This window comes from Cupressus sempervirens, chromosome 10 (assembly GCF_028749045.1).
Source record: "Cupressus sempervirens isolate cs-2001-9-10 chromosome 10, ASM2874904v1, whole genome shotgun sequence".
Lineage (NCBI taxonomy): Eukaryota > Viridiplantae > Streptophyta > Pinopsida > Cupressales > Cupressaceae > Cupressus > Cupressus sempervirens.
The window spans coordinates 188,920,691-188,935,406 of record NC_143127.1 but is presented as its reverse complement, the minus strand read 5'-3'; positions in this window follow the sequence as shown (position 1 = coordinate 188,935,406).

Genomic DNA, 14,716 nt, shown 5'->3' with positions numbered 1-14,716 from the left:
AATTCCAATTTCCTTAGTAGAGAAACATGTAAATGATGTATGTTTTCTTGTAGATATAGACTATACATACATATAAGTGGCCATACCAAGAGTGAGATGGCTAAGACCTCTTGGGTATGAAACAAATAGAGATGAAGCATTAGCATTAATAATTGCATTATTAGCAGAGGAAGTTGACAAGGATGCACCACATTTTTGAATCTATGATGTGGTGAAATCAAAAGTGGATATGGAGTTGAAGACTACCTCCACTTTGAAAAAGAAGGATAAGCTTGTTAAGAAGCTAAAAGCTAAATTTGGGAAGGGGACTACAGAAGAAGAAAAAGAAGAAGATGAAGATGCCAAGGGTGATGAAGAAGAAAAAGTTTAGGGGCCAATTTCTTTAACCCAAGGTATGGGAGAAGATGTAGATAAGGAGGAAGGTGCCGAGTAGGAAGCACCAAGGCTAAACCAAACAAGAAAAAAGCTCAAAAATAGCCAACTGCAAAGCCCAAGGGAAAAAAGAAGGCTACAAAGCCAGCCCAGCCAAGCCAACTACAAAGGCTAACAATAGGGCTACAAGTCAAGGGGAAAAAGAGTAGGAAAAGAAAATTCAATAGAACAAGGAGGACCTATAGAGCAGAAAAAGAGAAGAAAGTATGTTGCACCTCCATAATCAGATGAAGAAAGAATAGAGTTTGTTGAAGAACAATTTAGATTGGTAAGCCATTCTTCAACATGTAAATTGGAAAACATTTGCAATAATGTTAGAGATAATGTAGATTTAACTAGTCTAAAGACCATAGATTTCAATAAGCTATCAAAGGAACAACAAAACATAGTGGAAGAGTCCATCTACACCATGATGGCTAAGTTCAAGACCACTCCACTTGAACTAGATAATTCAATGCCTAAGGAGCTAAGCTCATTAGTTGAGAATAAGTGGCATTACTATCTCAAAATGGAGAAGCAAATAAGAGAGTCTACATTGGCTGATGTAATTCCAAACCTTACTAAAGGTCAAATAAAAAAGGCTAGTAAGAAGCATGGGAGCAAATTTGTACCAAAATATAGAGCCTTCAAAATTTTGTAGAACCAAATAGAAGATGTTGTCCAAAAGTCCACAAAAATGTGCAAATTAATATATGGATTAGAAAATATGAAAGAAGGAAAGGAAGACCCATTTGAGGGTAGAAATGATGAAGAAGAAGAAGAGAATGAGAAAGAAAAAGATGAAGGAGAGAAAGAGACAGAAAAAGAGATAATGGAGAAGACACATGGTAAAAAGCCAACAACTAAAGGGTAGTAGACTGAACAGAGTATCCAAGACACTCAACTACCACCACCAAGTCCTCCACACACAACACTTGCAGAAATAGTAATTGTAAAGGATGTTCCTGACACCTCAGGTTAGAACATCAATCCTTTAACTACACAGGATCTCAAAAAGATCCTTCACCAATCTACATTGCAAGCACAACTTTGTACTAATCTAGTTTTGGTGAGTGTTGATGAGTTGCAAAAGGCTATAGAAAAATAACTAGGGAGAAGGAAAGCACACAAGAACAATCATTACAACCTCCCATAGCTACAGAAGATCAACCCAAAGAGCAAGAAGAGCAAGACAAAATTGCTAAGATTGATTCTACAATAAAAGTGACAATGATTGCCAAGGAGCAAGACAAGGAACAAATAGGGCAAGATTTTTCTACTGCAAAAAGTCAAGGTGCACCTCCATAAATTATCATTATTAATTAAGGTAGTAGAAAAGAGGAGAAAGAAGAAGAGAAAACCCCTAAGGAGAAAGAGGCAATACAAACATTGGTGAACTTTTCTACCTCATGGACTCCTAATAAGAAGCCAAGTATTGATGTATTACAATTGTAGATTTCAGCACTAGTCTCAAGCTCCACCAAGGTTGCCAGGGTAATTCACTATAGAGACCCTACACTTGATGAAGCAATAGTCATACCTAGTTATGGCTCAAGAACCATGAATCTACAATAGATAAATGAAGTGCAAGAGGCACTAGAGAGGAGAAAGAAACAAGAAATACTTAGAAATGAGTTTAGGCAAAAGCAAGTACTGGTGAAAATTAAGGACATATTTCTTAATGCATTCGGCTTGCAAGTACCTGATGAAGCCCATCCCATAATGGAGCAACTATCCAACATTATGGACTAGGTATAGAATGAGGACCTAGAAACTAATGTTAAATTATTAGAAAGGTTAGAAAAGAAGTTTTTGATAAATGTAAATGAGAAAATTTCAAGTGAAATAGCACTTTCATAGGTTGAATTGGCAAAGAAGATTGAAAAAGTGAAGAAAGTACTTGACAATGTATTCTCATTATACATCAATTTGTGTGATTCCTCATATTTCACACAGGAAACAAGTGAAAGGATACTGGGCTTGGAACAAAATCTAAAGATTTCTAGCACTTAGCTACCCAAAGATCTAGCTCAGAGTGAGAATCATTTTGAAACTATGCTTCACACACAAAAAGAATTTGTTGTATTCATAGTAGAAGAGGCCAATATTAAGGCCAAATTGATGCAAATCCAATCTTCCATTACCCCACATTTGGAAGTACTCCATAAGGAACAATCCTATACATAAAATGTGCTAAAGAAAGATCCTAATCTTTCTACTTTAGAAGGCCTTATTCATCTTGCAGCAGAGACAACCATCCAGCACAAGTCATTGTAGATTTCTTCAAATAATTGGGATGCTTCTCTCAAGAAGATTATGGAGGTAAGTAAAACATTTTTGGAAAAGTATTCAATTTATCCTTAGGACCCTTTGACATAAGTGTCAAACAGGGGGAGAATATACTCATGGGGGATATAATTCATTATTTATTTATTGTATCTAGTAAGAATGGGGAGATATAATGTTTTGGGGGAGATGTGAATAAGCATGGTTACATAATAAATTCTTTGATGGAAGAAATGAAGAATATCCAAAGAGGGAGATATTCAAATTCACATTTTATGGAAGTAATAAAGCCAAAAGGATGTAAAACTACAAGTAGATGTGAAAAGGGAACAAATACAAAGTATAGGGAGCAAAAATAGGGTACAAACATAAATAGAGTGTAGACAGGGAAAAAAGGCATCAAATTGAGTTACATTCAGCACAAGAATTTTGGTTATAGGGAAGGAAATGGCACATCAACTTAGGGGGAGTTACAAGATTTTGAGGTATACAAAATTTTAAATAAGCTTTTTAAAGTCTTGTACATATGCCGAACAAAATGTGTATTATACTCATAGAAATCAGATTTATAATGTTTAGTTAAGTTTTTTTTCCAACTCATGTCAAAGGGGGAGATTGGTTGTCTCAAATTGGTTTTGACATTTGAGTGTCAACACACTTAACAAATTCTTTAGTTGATGTTGAGTATAATATAGAAGTCGAACTACAATGTATGCTAAGCCAAAAAAATAAATAGGTGCTAAGTGATGTATAGATGTCGAGTCACTATAGATGCTAAGCGAATTACTATAGGTGTCAAGTGATGTATAGATGCTAAGTCACTATAGATGCTGAGTGAAACAAAATTACTATAGGAACTGAGTGAGCTAATTTTCCTATATGTGTCAAGCATCAAAAATTAGTATATATTGAGTAACACAGAATCAACATATGAGTTTTTTCCTTCACAAACGTAGATGTAAACCATTTTTGGAGCTGACATGGGATGAGTCTTGAAGGATCTTGAAGATAAGATCAAATCTTTTGCATTACCTATGTAATCAACATGCAACCAATAAGAAAAGTGTAGGAAATAAGTAGGAAATGAAGATTTAATATTGAATGTAGATTCATACCTAACCCTCAGTCTTCAAAATCTTTTAAAGGAGGATGAAACCCCATTATGTGTACATAGGAGAGGATGTGTATGGGTGAATTATAGTGAAGTGTAGAAGGGAAAAAAGACTTAGTGAAGAATAGAGTAGCATAGTAGAATCCATTTGTTGAAGAACAAAGTATCAGAACTTCATAGAGTGACATATCAAATCAAGAAATGATTAGATCAGTAAGAGTAGAATAAGGATCTTGAATCAGCAATTGATGATTGAAAAGCTATCAGGTCAAAGGCTTTCTAATACTCTCTAGTAATTGTATTAGATATGGAAATCCTATGGACTTAGCTTGGCCTAGCAACCATTTGTAAATCCATTAATAGGGTGGCATACCAAGTAAATTTACTAAAGTCCTTTAACTAGGCCTACTTTAAGCAGGGTAGTGAAATGCATTAACCATGTCACTTTTAACATAGTGTAAAGTCTTTAACAGGACAAGGCTTTCATGGGGTGGACCATTGAAAGTGGTCAAATATTGTAACCTCGAACAGTTATAGATTTTTGTAATAATATTTTTTGGGTGTCATCCCCACCCAAATTTTACCTTCTCATTTTGGAGGATTTTTGGGTCACCTAAATTGTGTGTTATATATTTTCATACATGTCTTTAGTTTCATGTTTATTAGATAAAATAGATACATGTGAATTATTTCAATTAAAAGGATTTGAAAAGGTTATAGTTAGTTACTTATGATTCACATCCCCCCTCTCAAAAATAAATCTTCCCTAGTTCCAACATAACATAGTGATTCAGTTTATCTTGAGCTCATAGTGATAGTATTAACCAAGCTATGTAGTGTGAATGAAGTGATTCAATTTATATTTAAGTTTCACAGTATTCACTGAGTCACCAATGCAGACTGAATTCAAACTATTTGAAAGTGATTAGTATGGACTTAGCTTCTACATCTACTAAATGAATGATGATGCCAAACATCACCAAGCTAGTCTTCAAAACTTGAGTTCATGTAGTTGAGCTAACTTTGTGTATTTTGTGTGAACTTTTATTGTAGCCAACTTTATTGATTTTTAAATTGGATTGGTATATATGTAATGTATTGTATCACACCCAATAAGAAGTATGAATGGAACATAACTACCAAAGAAGAGTAGAAGAGAGAAATACAAAGACTACAATAGTATAAGGAGGAACAAAGATTTATCTATCATAGCAAGGTGATCATTACACTCAAAGGAATATCACTTAGAAAACCAAGTTGTAGATTAGAGATCAGCTACTATTTCATCCTAATAGGTGGATTAGTTAAATCCTTTCACAAGGTAGACTTAACAATCTTTTGAAAATCTCTTTAATGAGTGCATAGTTCACTGTGTGTTTGTAAATCCTTTTGCAAGGTGGACCTAGCAATCCTTATTGCTCCTAATAGGGCAGATCATCAAAAGTGATCATTGTGAGCCTTAATACACCAACTTTATACTGCAGTACAAAAGATTGTGGGTATGATTGTCACCTCAATTTTACTTTCTATTTGGAAGGTTTTTGGGTCACAATATTGTGTGTCAAGTGTTATGAATGTTTTGATTCTTTTAGATTTTCATGCATGCAATTAGATCATAATACACATAAATTATTAATTACTAATAAAGGATTAAGTTTAATTGGTTACTAATTAAACCCTCCCCTCTCAGAAACTTATCCTATGACATATATTTCCAACACTTTGTTCATGTTGTTCAGTTTTGATAGGGCTACAGTAAAAAAATTAAAACTTGGGTTCTCATGGTTAAAAGCCTATGGCCTTTGGGAACCAAGTAATGGTGTGTGTAAATTATGTAAATATAAATTTTGGTGGTTGTGGGAATTAATTTTCTATTATTGTAAGAAAGCCCTAGGTAAGCTAGTGGAAGCTTGGCAAGGCACAATAATGCTTTTAAGAGAGTTTTAGTATGAATAGTGGATTGGTATGTACCAATCTTGGTTGGGAAATGGTATGCTAGTTTGTCAAGTGTCCATAAACCAGAGGAGGAATTCTCAAGTCATGTTTTCTTTTCTTTATGGAAGTAGTTGCTATCATTGCCTTAAGAACCCTCAAAAGTAGGGTTTTATGAAAAGGTACTATAAAACACTTTGAGGAATTGTGACCATGAAAATCCTTAAGATTTGATCCATATGAGACAATGTATAGTAGACATCTATAGGCCTTGTTTAGATATTTTACAAGTTATATAAGAACCCTTGTTTCTAGGTGGGCTAATTGGGGCTCTTGGGGCTACAAGGCTAAACATAGCAAGAATGGGTTTTGGGAGTTTGAGACTTAAAAAGATAGTGTAGAAAGGCTTGGAATGTATCAAGAACTCATGAACAAGGTCTAAAATTGGTTTTTATTTTTTAGGAGAACTTAGCGGATTTTTGGTTTGATAGGCCATAAAGGTGCATTGTTGGGATTTTGGAGTTAGAGGAGTTTAAACTAAATTGATTGGTGAGTTTCTTGGTGGGAGGAGAGAAGGAGAGAGTCGTCTATGTTAGGGTTAGCAAAGAGACCCTAAGAAGGATAAGATATCATGGTAGAGAAGAAAGGTTCTAGGAGAAGAAGCTCCTTATAAAAGTTGTATTAGAGCCATAAGATTAAGGCTTGTTGTGGTATGATATTTCCTACTAAATCAAACAGGTCTCCAAAGATAGTGACCAATGTAAATTTGGCTAATGAGCTAGATGAGTAGAAGAACATCATGGATGAGAACACCAAGCTTCTAGATGATGCTATAGAAGAGATAAAGGTAGTAGGAAATGAAAGAGGAAACTCTAGAAATGGGAGATGAAGACACCTATACTAGTAAAGGCAAGAAGAAGATTGACTTCAAAGATGATATTCCTAAACTTGAACCTCCACTTAGTGAGAGAAAGAACCACTCCACAAGGCTATCAAAGCATTTGGAGGAAAGAGTCTTAAGAATATTCTAATGTTCCATGGCAAGATGGATACAAAAGTAAGTCCTAAAATGGATTGAAAGCATTGAGAATAATTTTGAATGTGAAGGGGTAATAGAGGTTGAAAAGGTAAAGGTCGAAAAGCCAAAGTTGAAAGGATAGGCACTAACTTGGCAGATGTTTGTGAAAGAGGAAAGAGGGAGTGAGGGAAAGAAACCAATATCCAAATAGAAGGTTATGGTAGAAAATATCAAGGATGCCTATTTATTAGAGGACTATGAGATCCAACTCAAAGAGAAAAGGTAAAATCTCAAAAAAAGGGATATTGATGTGGATTTCTACACTGAAAAATTCCAAAGACTAGCTCTGAGCGCAAGGGTAAAAGAGATAGATAGAATCAAGGTGGAAAGATACCTAAATGGCCTTAAGTGGGCTATACAAGATGAACTAAGTGTATTCAACCACACTACCTTGTATAGCTATTTTCAAATGGCTTGAAAGGTGGAAGACAAGTTGAGAAAGAAGACTTACTCAAGCTCTAAAGTCAGAGGTAGAGGTAAAAATTTTAGAGGCAACTTCGGGGATGGTTCTAGTGGAAGGACCAATGATTAGAGGAGCTATGGAGAGTGTAAATGGATTGAGAACAAACTAGTGAGACCAGTTAAAGGGGAGGATCCAACAGAGGAAGAGGTTCCAATAATGGTGGCAGAGGAAGATATGGAAGTAGCAGCAAGGGATTACATTTTAGCAACATGAATTGTTACCAATGTGGAAAGTTAGGACATCCTTCCTATAGGTTTCCAAAGAAGGAATTAACATCCTATGTTTAGAAGAAGATATCCTATGTACATGAAGATGATAGTAAAATGTCAAATGAGGTAGATCTTGAATTGGAGAAAATATAGAACCTAATGTTGACGAGATTTTTGTTCAAGGAACTGATAAATGGAGAAGATATACAAAGGAGGGCATTTTTTATGACTACATGTAGCATACTTAGAAAGGTATGTAAGGTGATTATAGACTTAGGGTCTACGAAAAATGTGATATCAGAAGAGGTTATGCACATGCTTGGTTTGACAAAAATTCCACGTGTCCTTATAGGGTAACTTGGTTGAATAAAGGGAAGAATATATTTGTGAATGAAAAAGTATGGTTGTACATCACCACTGGCAAGTACCAAGATAAAATCCTATATGGTGTACTTCCAATGGATTCTTTTCATCTACTGTTAGGAAGACCTTAGCAATATGATAGAGAGATTGTGCATCATGGAAAGGAAAAAAAATATTCCTTCAAGAAGGATGGAGTCACCTATAGGATACAGTCATTGTTGGAAGAATACAAGGCACAAAAGGATATTTTTAGGAAATTATTGATGAGTGGTAAAGAGTTCCTTAAGGATGTAAAGGATGGTGAAGGAGTTCAATATGCTATCATTGTGAAGCCAAAGGAAGAGGTGGCATCAATACAAACACCCATACCTACAAAATTATAAAGAACTACTAGATTAGTTTAAGGATATCATATGTGATGAAGCAGCACCAACATTACCCCCAAAGGGAGCCACAAGTCATCAAATTGAGTTCATACCTGGTGTATCTTTACCAAATTAAGCTTCATACAAGATGACACAAGAGTAGAACAAGGAGATAGAAAGGAAAGTCCAAGAATTGCTTATCAAGGCCTAATTAGGAAGAGCATTAGTCCATGTGCAATCCCAATTGTCCTAGTCCCTAACAAGGGAGGTAAGTGGAGAATGTGTATAGATTTTAGGGAAATCAATAGAATTACAATTATATATAGATTCCATATTCCTTAGATAAAGGATTTGTTCGATTGTCTTGGTAGAGCTAGACACCTTTCTAAAATTGATCTTAAGAGTGGCTGTTATTAGATTGGGATGAACTAGGGTGATGAATGTAATTATGCATTTAAAACTACTAAGGGTCTCTTTAAGTGGTTGGTAATGCCATTTGGCCTTACCAATGCACCAAGTATCTTCATGAGAGTTATGAATGAAGTCTTAAAGGATTAAATAAGAGTGTCTATAGGTGTATACCTAGATGACATCTTGATATTTAGTAAGAAAAAAGAGGAGCACATGAAGCACTTATTAATGGGGTTGAGGAAACTTCAAGAGGATAAGTTGATAGTGAACCTTGAGAAGAGTAAATTCACGAAAGAAGAGCTATTGTACTTGGGTTTTTTGGTTTCATAAGGAAGTCTAAAAATGGATAATAGTAAGGTAGAAGAAATCTTGAGTTGGCCTATTCCTAGATCTACTATTGGGGTAAGAAGTTTCCATGGCCTAGGAAAAATCTATAGGAAGCTTGTGAGGAAACTTAGTGAGATTTTTGCACCTATGAATGATACCATCAAGGGAGGCATGATGAATAAAGTTGGAGATGAGAGTTTTGAAAGGCTAAAGAAGGAGGTGGCAACCCAACTAGTATTGGTCTTGAAAAATTTTGAGAAACCATTTATGGTAGAGTTTGATGCTAGTAACATAACGATGGGGGAAGTATTAAGACAAGAAGGGAGACCTGTGACATTTTTTTGTAAAAGACTCAATGAGGCCAAGACAAGATATTCAACATATGACTTGGAACTCTGTGCACATTTCCAAGACCTTAAGAAATGGAGGAATTAACTATTGCCTAAGGATTTTGTTGTCTTCACTGACAACCAAGCACAAAGGTTTACTAATTCATAGGAGAAAATAAGTGTTAGACATATTAAATGGATAGAATTCCTACACTCCTACACTTTTACAAATCAAACATAAGAAGGACACCAATAACAAGGTGGTAGATGCTTTAATTAGGAGATTGTTGATAGTTCAAGAACTCAAGTTGAAAAGAATAGGGATAGAAGGATTCAAGCATATATGGTGAGGATATTAATTTTGTAAAGGCCTACAAGGTACGTAATAATTTTGAAAATAATTTCCATAGTCAACCTTTTTAATATACATTATAGAATGGTTTGTTTTTTATGGGTCAACAGTTGTGTATCCCATGGGGATCCATGAGGGAGAATCACATTCAGGGAAAACACAATGAAAGAATGAGTGGGAATTTTTTCCTTAACAAGACCCTAAACCTAGTAGAAAGGTTTTACTGTTGGCCTAAGATGCAAAGATATGTGAGGAGATATGTAGAACAATGTGGCATATGTCAATAAGAAAAGGGAACCTTATCCAATGTAGGACTTTATCAGCCACTACCCACTCCTAATAGGTCTTGGGAGTGCATAAGTATGGATATAATAGCGGGCTTACCTATGAAAAAGATAGGGTTGGATAGTTTGTTTTGTTGGAATTCTTTAGAATAACTAAAAGGGAGATGAATCAGTTATCCAAGGTCCAAATGTATACATAAAAATTTATACTCATACATAAAACATTTATACTCATGCATACATCCATAATATTTTGCAATCACTTGAAACTTGTAGGTTTCTGCCAAATCTTCTAGAAATGTAAAGCATGAAACATAATAGATTCATCAACACAAATAACACAATGATTTACATGGAAACCCAATTTGGGAAAAAACACTAGTAACATGCTACTCTTTTAACTCTTCTGAAGTGATGACTTGTGAAAGACTAACCCTATTAAAGGTTGTAATATACACTATTAAATATGACCCTATTAAAGGATTTCAATCACCTTGTTAGAAGTGATCCTTGTTAGAGGACTTTAGACCATTCACTTGGAATGTCACCTAGTTAAAGGATTTACAAATGATTGTTAGGTCAACCTTAATCCAACATATTTACCCTAGACAGATAAAATTGTTAGAAAGTAATAGTAGGGCTTGATCTAATACAACTTACAACTTCATTTCCAAATTATAGATCTCTATTTAGCCCTTCATTCTACTTGGCCTTCATCCTTTGCAACACTGATAGCTTGTTCACCCTTCAAGTTTATATCTCCTTAAGTGTTCTTCCTTAACATGCCATTGTAGACTCTTCTCTTAGGTCACTTGATGAAGAAAAACCCCTTGACTTCTTGTCTCACTTAGGTTCTTGCACATTGCAACCTTGTTTCATGACAAGCCATTCCTATTAATAGGAAATTAAGATTTTTCCCATCATCCAATTTAGGATTTTTATGGATTAGGTATGATACAATTTATCTACCCCATATTTCATATCTATTCTAGAAACTTCCTCTAGAATTCACTTTGAATTCACCTCTAAATAGTTTACCTAGAATTTTGTACCACCAACTCATCATCCTTATCTTCCACCTAGTTCACAAAATCCAAGAAAATAAACTTGTTAGCTCAGATTCATCAAATACACAATCTTTAAAATAGTGCAACATCTAAGCAATATCAATCTTTTGATGCTTGGCACACACTATCTTATTTAGCATCCTCTATGAAATTACTCAACATCAAGTAAATTTTTTTGGTGCTCGACATAAGCTAAACTTTACTCGACATCAACTATCTTGCTCGACATCCACTAAAATTTGTGTTTTTTGGGCTCCAACTAATTTTTTGCTTGGCTTGCATTGACTTTGCTTGGCACCTACTATCCACTCAATCAAGCTTAGTAGACAAACATTGTATCACATGTTCTTCTAATCTTTCTTAGTATAGGAAACATTTGTAACCTTAAGTAGATTATCAATGCATCATGTTACCACTATCTTAACTAATCCTTGTACTTCATTACATAAGCATAACTCAAACTTTCCTCTAGGTGATTTTTTTACATTTTTTGATCAAATCCTCTTCATCAATCAACTAAGTGATAGTACTTAAATTTTATAAGTAGTTATCTTACTAGCAAATAGTAGGTTTGATGTTAATGACAAAACAATGATTGAAATACATAGTATTGTTCAACAATCTCTCTCAAAAATTATTTTCTTTATTTAGCTTTTTCAATCCATTTTCAAAAATCTCCCTCTTTGGCATTGATGGCAAACCGAGCTAATCAACCAAAACAATCAGATGATGAACAACTTATTCAACCAAACTGACTAGGTTAAAAGAGTAAGACAATACCAAAAAAAAAAAACTTGTATCAAAATTGTTCCCTCTATCAGCAACGTCCATCTTCTGATTAGTTTACAAAAACTTTTACTTATAACTCCCTCTGAGTTTCTTAGATTAGGATTTCTCACTCTTTATTATATTCTTCTCTATCTCTATATCAACAACATCAACAATCATCTAATGTCCCATTTGTATATGAGCAATGTTAGTATGCTAATAGAAACCAAATTCAAATAAAGCTTCTACAAACTAAACAAAATTCATAAACTTCAAGATAGACTAAGATGAACTCTCAATTAAGAATATGAGCCATTAATGGACTCTCTCAATGAGAAGCTCTCTTGTTGAGTGGCTTTGTCTAAATAGATAGGATGTATGCTCAAGCTTATGCTTCAAAAAAGGCTTCAAATGGAGTTGGAATTTGGGTGTGAGTGTATGGTTTTGATGTAAAATGGTTTCTTAAAATGGCATTATGACTTTACTTCATGGATTGTGTTATTTTGCAAAGGGGAAGGATCTAGTTTATAGGCAAGAGGCTTGAGGGATTGAGGGCTAAGATGCAAGGATGGGAAAAAGCTCATGGAGGGCTCAGATTGCATGAGAAGATAGCACATGGATTGTGCTTCCTTATAGCCAATCAGGGAGTGACACATGTTACAGGGTGAGAGGATGGAGGAAAGTGGAAGGATGAGTCAACAAAGGAGGCTCAAGGGATAAAATCTTCATAAAGACCCTCATAATGGCTTGTAAGAGCAATAAAAGAGCTTGGAAGAGTCACTTATGGCCTAGTGGACTTCATAAAGTTTTATGGTTGAGATATTTTGAGGGAGATGAGAGAAATTTCGACTTGGGCTTGATTAGGAGGGTTTTAAGCTTGCTTAGGATTGTGCAAATGATTAGAGGATCGATTAGGATGGTTTAGGATTAGCTTAGGGATAGGCAAGTGAATGGCATTTAATGAGGGTGGGTGAAGGAGGAGATATTTGTTAACTTTGGCTTGGGTTAGTAAGTTTTAACCCATGTTTAGGGAATGTGACAAGGTTAGGAGGGGATTAGGATTAGGTTTAAAGACATCTTTTAGAAGAGTCTAGACTTTGGATGAGGATAAAGACTTTCTAGAATAGTCTAGAACTTCCTAGGATGAGGATGAAGACTATCTAGAAGAGTCTAGAACTTCTTAGGATGAGGATAAATTAGATTTTTAGGAAATAAATAAAGTTTTATTTATTTCAAGGGTTTGGGTTGAGGAGATATTTATTAAAACTTTTTAAATAAACATGAGGATTAATATTTAATCTTAATTAAATATTTTGAGTTGGGATTAGTGGTAGGAAATGATGGGATTAGCCTTTAAGCAAAATTAAAGAAGGATTAGAAGATTTTGGAAGAGGTTAGTGGTCTTAAGGAAATTGGCCAAGTTTTGGAAAAAAAATAATTTTTTTATTTATTTTGGGTTTTTTGGTCAATTTATTAATTAAATAACTAATAAATATGGAAATAATGTTTAAATAAGATTTAAACATTTTTGGGAGGGATTCCTTAATTAAATATTTTTAATTAAGATAAAGGGATTTAATGGCATAAAAATAAATAAATAAATTATATAATTAATTAATTAATAAATGATGATGTCATCAGGACTTTTTCAGAAAATAAAAATACTTTATTTTCTAAAGGTTTTTAGGTGTCTACATTTTGCCCCTCTTTGATGTGATGCTGCAAGTGGCATGGCATCAAAGATAAGAAAATAATATGCCCAAGGCTAGAGCAGAAGAGGAGAGAATGGATTGTGAGATGCCCCCTCAAGAAGGCGGTGGGGAGAGAAAGTGAGGCTCGATGTCTTCTTGAAAAGTACAAGAATCTCGGATGAGCAAGGAAACTCAGATTGGCAAAGAGAAGGGGCTGAACTAGCTCAAACTCTCACTATGGGAGAATGATAAAGGAGAATCAGAGGCACAAGAGGAAGCAAGCTTAAGATCTCAGAGATTGCAGAGGATGAAGGAGCGAAGTGCTATAAAAAGGAATCCAAGATAGGGAGATGGATGAGGGGATTAAAAAGCTGATGCAATAGGATTTCAAAGAGTCAGATTGGCGGAAGATGGGTTTCGGAGATCCCTAGGACTAGGATTGTGGATCTCAAAAGATGAGGCTTGGTGGATTGATTTGGATTTGTGGATCCCTAAGACTAGGATTGTGGATCCCTAAAGCTAAAGGTGAGGAGTGATTCAAAGAGATACTGATGCATAAGCTAGGGTAGGAGAGATGGATGCTACATATGGATGGGGGATAAAGGAGATGAAGGAAAACCATTGAAGCTTTTTCAGCGAGGGGGATACTTCAAAGAGAAGTACCACCATGTAGTTGAGCACTAGATTTGCTATAGGACTATTTGTTAATTGCCAAGGTTACCAAGAACATCAAGGCCTTTTCACCAACTGTCCAGAGGATTGATGGACTAATTCAAAAAAAACACGCAAGGATTTCCCTAGCATCACACATGAATCTCGAAAGAATTAGAGTGGAACCAACACTAGGTAAACCACAAGCAAAAAAGAAAAACAAACAAAACACGTGATCAAGACCTTACGCCCAAATTGCCCCATTTGCAGTATACCATGATATGGAAGATCATGGCAACTTTGAGGAGGGAACAAAAAGATTGTTTGGGAAAGATACTTCAAGAACCAAAAGGGAAGATTCCAAATCAAAAGAAAGTGAAAATCCAAAAGAGAAACATTTGCCAATGAGATGGGTAGGATGAGGTACTAACGGACCAAGATCAGACATGAGGAAAGCTATATTCTACAAGGATCTATCAGAGAGCACCTAAGCTGATGGATTTGGGTGAGTGATGCATTTGGCAAGCTGAACTAAGAAGGATAACACTTTGGTGACAGGAGATCGAGCTAAAGGATGCATTGGAATAGCTAACCAAGATGTGTGATGTGTGCAAGATG